Source organism: Panthera uncia, chromosome C2, assembly GCF_023721935.1.
Source record: "Panthera uncia isolate 11264 chromosome C2, Puncia_PCG_1.0, whole genome shotgun sequence".
In the NCBI taxonomy this organism is placed as follows: domain Eukaryota; kingdom Metazoa; phylum Chordata; class Mammalia; order Carnivora; family Felidae; genus Panthera; species Panthera uncia.
In genome coordinates, this window is record NC_064810.1 from 127,617,064 (window position 1) to 127,628,143 (window position 11,080).

Below are 11,080 nucleotides of genomic sequence, written 5' to 3' on the forward strand. Positions count from 1 at the left end.
CGACATAATGGCAATAAATTCATATCTTTCAGTACTTACTCTAAACATCAATGGTCTAAACACTCCAATCAAAAGACATAGGGTAACAGAATGGATAAGAAAACAAGATCCATCTGTATGCTGTTTACAAGAACCCATTTTAGACCTAAAGTCCCCTTTGGATTGAAAATAAGGGGATGGAGAACCATCTATCATGCTAATGGTCAACAAAAGAAAGCCAGAGTAGCTATACTTATATCAGACAATGTAGACTTTAAAATAAAGACTTTAACAAGAGATGAAGAAGGGCATTATATCATAATTAAGGGGAGTGTCCACCAAGAAGGCCTAACAGTTGTAAATATTTATGCTCCAAATGTGAGAGCACCCCAATATATAAATCAATTAATCAGAAACATAAACTTATTGATAACATAATAGTAGGGCACTTCAGCACCCCACTAACAGCAATGGACAGGTCACCTAAATAGAAAATCAACAAGGAGACAATGGCTTTGAATGGCACACTGGACCGGATGGACTCACAAATATATTCAGAACATTTCATCGTGAAGCAACAGAATACACATTCTTCTCGAGTGCACATGGAACCGTCTCCATAATAGATCACATGCTGGGACACAAATCATCCCTCAACAAGTACAAAAAGATTGAGATCACACTGTGCATATTTTCAGACCACAATGCTATGAAACTCGAAATCAACCACAAGAAAAAATGTGGAAAGATAACAAATACTTGGAGACTAAAGAACATCCTACTAAAGAATGAATGGGCTAACCAAGAAATTAAAGAGAAAATTAAAAAGTACATGGAAGCCAACGAAAATGATAACACCACAACCCAAAAACCTCTGGGACACAGCAAAGGCAGTCATAAGAGGGAAGTATATAGCAGTCCAGTCCTTCCTAAAGAAGGAAGAAATCTCAGATACACAACCTAACCTTACATCTCAAAGAGCTGGAAAAAGAACAGCAAATAAAACCCGAAACCAGCAGAAGACAGGAAATAATAAAGATTAGAGCAGAAATCAATGCTATTGAAACCAAAAAACAAAACAAAACACACAAACAAAAAAACCCAGTAGAACAGATCAATGAAACCAGGAGCTGGTTCTTTGAAAGAATTAACAAAATTGATAAACCCCTAGCCAGTTTGATCAAAAAGAAAAAGGAAAAGGCTGAAATAAATAAAATCAAGAATGAAAGAGGAGAGATCACAACCAGAACAGAAGAAATACAAACAATAATAAGAGAAAATTATGAGCAATTATACTTCTATAACATGGACAATGTGTAAGAAATGGACAAATTCCTAGAAACATATAAACTACCAAAACTGAAACAGAAAGAAATAGAAATTTGGAACAGACCCATAACCAGTAAAGAAATTGAATTAGTAATCAAAGTCTCCCCCCCCAAACCCCCCAAAAACAAAAAAAACCACAAGAGTTCAGGGCCAGATGGCTTTACAGAGGAATTCTACCAAATATTTAAAGAAGAGTTGACACCTAATCTCTTGAAGCTGTTCCAAAAAATGGAAATGGAAGGAAAACTTCCAAACTCTTTCTATGAAGCCAGCATTACTTTGATTCCAAAACCAGACAAAGACCTCACTAAAAAGAACTATAGACAAATTTCTCTGATGAACATGGATGCAAAAATTCTCAACAAGATACTAGCCAAGTGGATCCAACAATACATTAAAAGAATTATTCACCACGACCAAGTGGGATTTATACCTGGGATGCAGGTTCAATATCCGCAAAACAATTAATGTGATATATCACATCAATAAAAGAAAGGACAAGAACCACATGATCCTCTCAATAGATACAGAGAAAGAATTTGACAAAATACAACATTGTTTCTTGATAAAAACCCTCAAGAAAGTGGGGATAGAGGATCATACCTCAAGATCATAAAAGCCATATATGAAAAGACCCACTGCTAATATCATCCTCAATGGGGAAAAACTGAGTGCTTTCCCTCTACAGTCAGGGATGTCTACTCTGGCCATGGTTATTCAACATAGTATTGGAAGTCTTAGCTTCACCAATCAGACAACATAAAGGAATAAAAGGCATCCAAATCAGCCAGGAGGAGGTCAAACGTTCACTCTTTGCAGATGACATGATATTTTATATGGAAAACCCAAAAGACTCCACCAAAAAACTGCTAGAACTGATCCATGAATTCAACAAAGTTGCAGGATATAAAATTAATGTGTTCCTTATACACCAATAATAAAGTAACAGAAAGAGAAATCAAGGAATCTATCCCATTTACAATTGCACCAAACCCATAAAATACCTAGGAATAAACCTAACTAAAGAGGTGAAAAATCTATATACTGAATACTACAGAAAGCTTATGAAAGAAATTGAAGAAGACACACCCCAAAAATGGAAAAATATTCCATGCTCTTAGATTGGAAGAACAAACATGGTTAAAATGTCAATACTACCCAAAGCAATCTACATATTCAATGCAATACATATCAAAATAACACCAGCATTCTTCACAGAGTTAGAACAAACAATCCTAAAATTTGTATAGAACCAGAAAAGATCCTGAATATCCAAAGCAAACTTGAAAAATAAAACTGAAGCTGGAGGCAGCACACTCCTGGACTTCAAGACATTACAAAGCTGTAATCATCAAGACAGTACTGGCACAGAAACAGACACAGATCAGTGGAACAGAATAGAGAACCCAGAAATGGACCCACAAACATATGGCCAACTAATCTTTGACAAAGCAGGAAAGAACATACAATGGAAGGAATACAGTCTCTTCTGCAAGTAGTACTGCGAAAACTGGATAACAATGTGCAGAAAAATGAACCTGGACCACTTTCTTACACCATACTGAAAAATAAACTCAACAAAGATGAAAGACCTAAACATGAGACAGGAAGCCATCAAAATCCTAGAGGAGAAAGCAAGCAAAAACCTCTCTGACCTTTGCCGCAACAACATCTTACTCAGCACGTCTCCAGAGGCAAAGGAAACAAAAGCAAAAGTGGAACTATTGGGATCCCATCAAAATAAAAACTTCTGCACAGTGAAGGAAACAGTCAGCAAAACTAAAAGGCAACCGATGGAATGGAAGAAGATATTTGCAAATGACATGTCAGATAAAGGGTCAGTATCCAAAATCTATAAAGAACTTATCAAGCCCAACACCCAAAACACAAAGAATCCAGTGAAGAAATGGGCAAAAGACATGAATAGACACTTCTCCAAAGAAGACATCCAGATGGCCAACCGACACATGAAAAAATGCTCCACATCACTCATCATCAGGGGAATACAAATCAAAACCACAATGAGATACCACCTTACACCTGTTAGAATGGCTAAAATGAACAACTCAGGCAGCAACAGATGTTGGTAAGGATGTGGAGAAAGAAGATCTCTTTTGCACTGCTGGTGGGAATGCAAACTGGTGCAGCCACTCTGGAAAACAGTATGGAGGTTCCTCAAAAAATTAAAAATAGAACTACCCTATAACCCAGCAATTGCACTACTAGGTATTTATCCAAGGGATACAGGTATGCTGTTTTGAGGAGGCACATGCACCCAATGTTTATAGCAGTGCTATTGACAATAGCCAAAGTATGGAAAGAGCCCAAATGTCCATATGTCCATCGATGGATGAATGGATAAAGATGTGGTATACATATATATATATATGTATATATATATATATACATATATATATACACACACATATATATATATGTATATATACATATATATATGTATATATACATATGTATATATATACATATATATATATATATATATATAATGGAGTATTACTCGGCAATCAAGAAGAATGAAATCTTGCCGCTTGCAACTACATGGATGGAACTGAAGGGTATTATGCTAAGTGAAATTAGTTAGAGAAAGACAAATATCATATGACTTCACTCATATGAGGACTTTAAGATTCAAAACAGATGAACATAAGGGAAGGGAAACAAAAGTAATATAAAAACAGGGAGGGGGACAAAACATAAAATACTGTTAAATATGGAGAACAAACAGATGGTTGCTGGAAGGGTTGTGGGAGGAGGATGGTCTAAATGGGTAAGGGGCATTAAGGAAGCTACTCCTGAAATCATTGTTGCACTATATGCTAACTAACTTGGATGTAAATTAAACAGCAGATAAATTTAGGGGCGCCTGGGTGGCGCAGTCGGCTAAGCATCCGACTTCAGCCAGGTCACGATCTCGCGGTCCGTGAGTTCGAGCCCCGCGTCAGGCTCTGGGCTGATGGCTCAGAGCCTGGAGCCTGTTTCCGATTCTGTGTCTCCCTCTCTCTCTGCCCCTCCCCCGTTCATGCTCTGTCTCTCTCTGTGCCAAAAATAAATAAAAAACGTTGAAAAAAAATTTTTTAAATAAACAGCAGATAAATTAAAAAAAATAAACTTGGTAACAGTGATTGAATATTAAATTTACTGTGTTTCACTCTGAAATATGCGTCTATATAGTTGTGTCTGTGGTTTGACATATTTTTGAAAATGTACAAAAGTCTAAATATTTGCATCTGGAAATATTTACTTCCAGCTCCTTTAAAGATGAAACTTCTCTTAGTGTATATAGAGTGTTATTTAGAAGATGTATTTTGAATGGAATGTTTGAAGATGGAAGGGTATTGAGAGATCAGTTCCAGTTCTTTCTCTCTGCAGGGGAAGGTTGGAGGATCCAAAGAGATTCAGGCGCTTGCCCAAAGGTCTGATTGAACAGAGCTGGTTTTGACTTGTAGCTAGTGTTCTTCTCCATCCCATAAAGGAGAGATTCTTGGGTCTGAAGTTTTCAGAATTATTGCTAGATAAAGCTTAATGAGAAATGAAGAAACTGTATATTTGTAGCAAGCAATTATAATTTGATATACACAGGTCTGATTTCAGATATAAAGTGACTCTAAACAGACAAGAACCAACAGGTAAGGGTAAGGGTACAACTATGAAGAGAGAGCTCAAGGAAGGCTGGAAGCTGTTCTGGGTGCTGCTCACAGTGAGGTTCACAAGAAAATGGCATATTTAAATCTGGATGCCACCACCTTTCTCTTCAGCCATCCAAGGGAATGCCATTATAGAGAACAATTTGGACCAAAGAATTTCAGCTTCCACATGTCATTTGCTGACTTCTTTCCTCCATAAATTAGTTAGGTTGAATCAGTGAAGCAGAAGCATATATGTGATATAAAGAATTTATTATAGATATAAGACCTTATGCAATTGTGGGAGCTGGTTGAGTAGTATACATAAGTCTGGTTAGTCTGGGTCTGGTGCTGGGCCTGAGGCCAGTGAGGCCAACAGTCTGCAAGGGAAGATGGACATGAAATGGGGGAGAGAAAGGGCAAACTGGAACCCATAAAGATAAACTGGAACCCACACATCAGTCTCTCAATGCCTCCAAACCTCCAACTTCAATGATGTGGGTGACCTGCTGGCACATTTTACCCCAAAGCTGCTCATGAACGTGGCCCAGGATTCAGAGAAGCTAAGGAGCAGATCCAGCCAGAAATGGACAGGACTGTGAGCCTGGGTGTGTCCAAAGCCAACAAATTGGGCCTAGAAATCAGTGAGTGTGAGTGGACAACAACGGCACGTGCCCCAGCTCCCTCTATCTCAGTGTAAACACTTTCCCACCTTCCCATCTCCTGCACACTCTCTTGTGGGTGTAACCCTAACCCAGAACCATGCAGAGAAAGGACTTCTGGGAGATGTAGTTCCAGCTTAGCTCAGTTGATGTCATACAAGCCACCACATTTATAAATGAAATTATTCTCCTTATCCTCCCAATAACCTTATATTTGGTGTACTAGCCAAATGATTGGCAGGTTGGCTATTTTTATTTTATTTAATTGAAAAATTTAATGAAGTTTAGTTGATGGACAATGTCACATTAATTTTAGGTGTATAACAGAGTGATTCAACAACTCTATATGTTATGCTACGCTCACCACAAGTGTAGCTACCATCTGTCACCATACAATGCTATTACAATATCACTGACTATATTCTCTATGCTGTGGCTTTCATCCCTGTGACTTTTCTCATTTCATAACTGGGAGCCCGTGTTTACTTTCCCCTTCACCCATTTTGCCCATCCTCTTATCCCCCTCCCTTTGGCAACCATCAGTCTGTTCTCTTATTAATGAGTTTGTTCCTGCTTTTTTGTTTTGTTTTTTTTTGTTTGTTTGCTTTATTTTTTTAGATTCTACATATAAGTGAAATCATATCATATTTGTCTTTTTTGTCTGACTTAGTTCACTTAACATAATATCCTCTAGGTTCATCCATGGTGTCACAAATAGCAAGATCTTATTCTTTTTATTGCTCAGTAATATTTCATTAGGTATATATACCACATCTTTCTCCATTCATCTTTTTCCATTCATCTATCTCCATTCATCTATGGACACTTGGGATGCTTCCATATCTTGGCTATTGTAAATAATGCTGCAATAAACATAAGGGCACATATATCTTTTCAAATTAGTGGTTTCATTTTCTTTGTGTAAATACCCAGTAGTGGAATTATTGGTAGTATGGTATTTCCATTTTTAATTTTTTTGAGGAAGTTACATATTGTTTTCCACAGCGGCCGCACCAGTTTGCATTCCCACCAAAAGTGCACGAGGGTTCCTTTTTCTCCACATTCTCACCAACACTTGTTATTTCTTATCTTTTTGATTCTAGCCATTCTGACTGGTATGAGGATATATCCTGTGGTTTTGATTTGCACTTTCACATGATGATGAGTGATGTTGAGCATCTTTTCATGTGTCTTTTGGCCATCTGTATGTCTTCTTTGGAAAGTGTTTATTCAGGCTCTCCGCCCATTTTTAAGTCGGATTATTTGGGTTTTTTTTTTTTTTTTTGGTGTTGACTTGTTTAAGTTCTTTATATATTTTAGATATTGACTCCATATTTGATATATAATTTGCAGCCGTGCAGCGTTGGTGGTATAGTGGTGAGCATAGCTGACTTGCATATTGGATATGTAATTTACAAATATCTTCTCTCATTCAGTAGATTGCTTTTTTTAAAAATTGTTTCCTTTGCTGTGCAAAAAAGCTCTTTATTTTGGTGTAGTCCCAATGATTTACTTTTGCTTTTGTTTTCCTTGCCTGAGGAGACATATCTAGAAAAATATTGCTAAGGCTGATGTCAAAGATATTACTGCTAGGTTGGCTGTTTTTGGAAGATTTTTAGGAAAGCTTAGAGAGAGGGAATATGTGCCAGGCAAGACAATATTTCATGAAACAAATTAGCACAGGCATTCATGGAAGGACACAGGACTATGGTTATCACATAGTAACTTGTAAGGAACCAATTTTCCCACAAACGAGGCACTTCTGTACCTGAAATTTTAACTTCTGAACTGAAACAATGCAATCTGAGTAGCTTGAATGGACCTTGTAAACAGGCTGTTGTTTCATTTAGGGAATAAATTGAACCTTGGGAAAATCTAGATTGCTTTGAGAGACAGAAAGAAGAATGGAAGAGAGAAGGGGAGAAGGAGATGGTGAATTTGAGAGTGAGTTTTAAAGTAAAATACAACACTTGTTGTGACCTCAGGGTTATAACCTGCAGAGCACATGACTTTTCCTTGAAGGCTCTGGAGATGTAATGTAAACTGCAAAGCAATTACTGAAAATACCATTTGGCCAATCTTCCCCATGACAATTCATTTGGATGCCCTTTGACTGGGACACCCCCTGCCATACACACACAATTGTAGTAAAACTAACAGGTGCCAGCCTCTAACTTTCTTTCACCTGGCTGGAAGCTTAGCACAAACTTGAATGACTTCTCTAGACTACGTATGGTCAGAGTAGAAAACCTGAGCACAGGACAGGTGGATTTGCAGGTTGGACTGTGGGTCTAAATCCAGAGGCGGCTTCTCCAAGAACAGAAAAATAGGCTATGATATTAGCTTCATTTTGCTTTTTTGTTAAGTGGGTAGTGAAAAGGGGCTAAAATAAATGATACAGCGACCATCTGGGGAATAGAGAATGCCAGGTGGTGGTATGCCCTGCTGGGAGCAGAGAGAGGCATTTGGGGTTGCCTTTGAGTTAGAGGAAGAATTTTTCTTGGTCTGTGAATCAGGCAAAATCTGTTCATGAAGCTGGAGGTTGTGAAGTAGCTTTCCATCAAGTGAGGTAAGCACTTACATATGCCTGCCATTTCTACAACGGGCATGTGTTTGGTTTTTTGAAGTAGCTTGCTTCATTACTCAAGTTCTTTTTAATATTGGGCATAGGTTTTTTTTTTTTCTCCTGGTAAAAAACATATAACATTAGGGGCACCTGGGTGGCTTAGTTGGTTGAGTGTCTGACTTCGGCTCAGGTCATGATCTCATAGTTCGTGAGTTCAAGCCCTGTGTTGGGCTCTGTGCTGACAGCTCGGAGCCTGGAGCCTGCTTCACATTCTGTGTCTCCCTCTGTCTCTGCCCCTACCCAGCTCACACTGTCTCTCTCTCAAAAATGAATAAACATTAAAAAAAACATACAGCATTAAATTTACCATTCTAATAATTTTTAAATATTTATTTATTTTTGAGAGAGAGAGAGAGAGAGAGAGAGAGAGAGAGAGAGCGCACAAGCAAGGGAGGGGCAGAGAGAGCAGAAGACACAGAATCTGAAACAGGGCCTCAGAGCCTGACACAGGGCTCAAACTCACGAACCATGAGATCATGACCTGAGCCGAAGTTGGATTCCTCACCAGCTGAGCCACCGAGGCGCCCCTCATTCTAATCATTTTTAAGCATACAGTTCATTAGTGTTAAGTATGCTCACACTGTTGTGCAATAGACCTCTAAAACTTTATCTTGCAAAACTGAAACTCTATACCCATTAAAGAATTCCTTTCTTCCCCCAGCCCTCAATGACTACTTTTTTTTTCTTTCTTTTCTTAAACTACTTTATTGAGGTATGACTGATGTAAAATAAAGGTATGTATGTGTAATGTATACAACAACTTGTTGAGTTTGGAAATGAGTTCACACTTAATGAAACTATCACCATATTCAAGGCTGTAAACCTTCATCACCTCACCTCTAAAAGTTCCCCCTCATCCCCTTTTTTTCTAAACATTTTTTTATTTACTTGTTTTTAATAGATGTTTTCTTCTGTGGTAAGAGCACTTCACATAAGATCTACCCTCTTAGCAAATTTTTACGTACACAATACAATATTGTCAACTGTTGGCCCTATATTGTACTGTAGATCTCCAGAACTCACTCATCTGGCTTCAGTGAATTGTATCCTCTGACTGGCATTTCCTCATTTCCCCCTTCACCCAGATCCTGGTAACCACTATTCTGTCTACACTGTAGTTCTATGAGAGAAATAATTTGGCTATTGGAGATTCCTCATGAAAGTGGAATCAGGCATTATTTGTCATTCTGTGTCTGGCTTATTTCACCTAGCATCAAGTCCTCCAGACCTATTCATCTTGTCACAAATTGTAGGATTTCTTTCTTTTTCAAAGTGGAATAATATTCCATTGTATATTTATACCACATTTCCTTTATCCATTCATCTGTTGATGGACATTTGGGTTGCTTCCACCTCTTGGCTATTGTCAATAATACTGCAGTGAACACAGGTGTGCATATATGTCTTTGATACCCTTCTTTGAATTTTTTTGAAACACATACCAGAAAGTGGGATTGCTGAATCATAGGGTAGTTCTTTTTTTTTTTTTTAAGTTTTTTTTTAATGTTTATTTATTTTTGAGAGGGAGAGAGAGAGAGAGAGAGAGAGAGAGCAAGGGAGGGGCAGAGAGAGAGAGGGAGACACAGAATTTGAAGCAGGTTCCAGGCTCTGAGCTGTCAGCACAGAGCCCAATGTGGGGCTTGAACTCACACACCATGAGATCATGACCTGAGCCAAAGTCGGACGTTTAACCGACTGAGCCACCAAGGTGTCCCAGGGTATTTCTGTTTTTAATTTTTTGAGGAACCACCATACTGCTTTCCATAGTTGGCTGCACCATTTTACATTCCCGCTAACCGTGTATGAAGGTTCTAATTTCTCTTCCATCTCATTAACACTTGTTATTTTCTGTTCTTTGGATAGCAGCCATTCTAAGGGGTGTGAGGTGATAGCTCATTGTGGTTGATATGCATTTCTCTTTTGATTAGTGATGTTGAACATGTTTTCAGAGAGCATAGATATTTATAAGAAAACATATCTTGTGTGGAATAAAATGAGGAAGAATTAGGGTAGTAAGGCTGATGGAAAATCTTGTGGCCACAGTAATATATTCCTTCTTTTTAATCACTTTTTGCTACCATGTTTTGGCCATGCTTGTACTTTTTATCTAGTCCCCCACTGAAGCTAAATTTGGAATTTGTGAGTTATACTTTGTTGGGATTGGAAAAATTTAAGGAGATCTTCTAATCGCAACATCCCCATTTTACACCTGAGGATTAAAAAGTGAAAAAGAATTTGATTAGAAGGAAGGTAAGGGGGAAATTATTAATATAAGGGGAAAAAGGCTTCTGATTACTGAAGCTTAAATTCTAATTCATTCCCATTATGAAATAGTCCTGTGGGATCTGGAAATATTAGGAAGACTCAGTCCAAAACTCTGTGGTTGAGCATATTTTGAATAATTGCCACAGTTTTCCAGAGGTTCCTGCAGATGTTTTGTGCTGTCATCCCCTCCTCCTCTGTGGCCCTGATGTAAATCTTTGAGTGATGGGCTTTGGAGCTCAGGTTAGATTATTTGGCTTGTATACCTTACAGTTAAAACACATACTAACTTTTACTTATATTTCCACAATGAGAGCCAGTTCATGTGTGTGATATCATGATGGTGAAGGGAAGAGAAGTTAGGAATACAACAGCAGGTCAGTTCAACCATCATTCCTGATCCCCAGCTTGTAGGTAGGACAAGTGGTGCTGTTTTGTGCACCTGCGACAGTTTTGTTTGGTAGCACTAATGAAGTAATCAATAAGAGAGTAATCAGAAGTAGCTCAACCCATCAGCTCCAAAAGTAGTTTTTCTCTTCTCTTCTCTTCTCTTCTCTTCTCTTCTCTTCTCTTCTCTT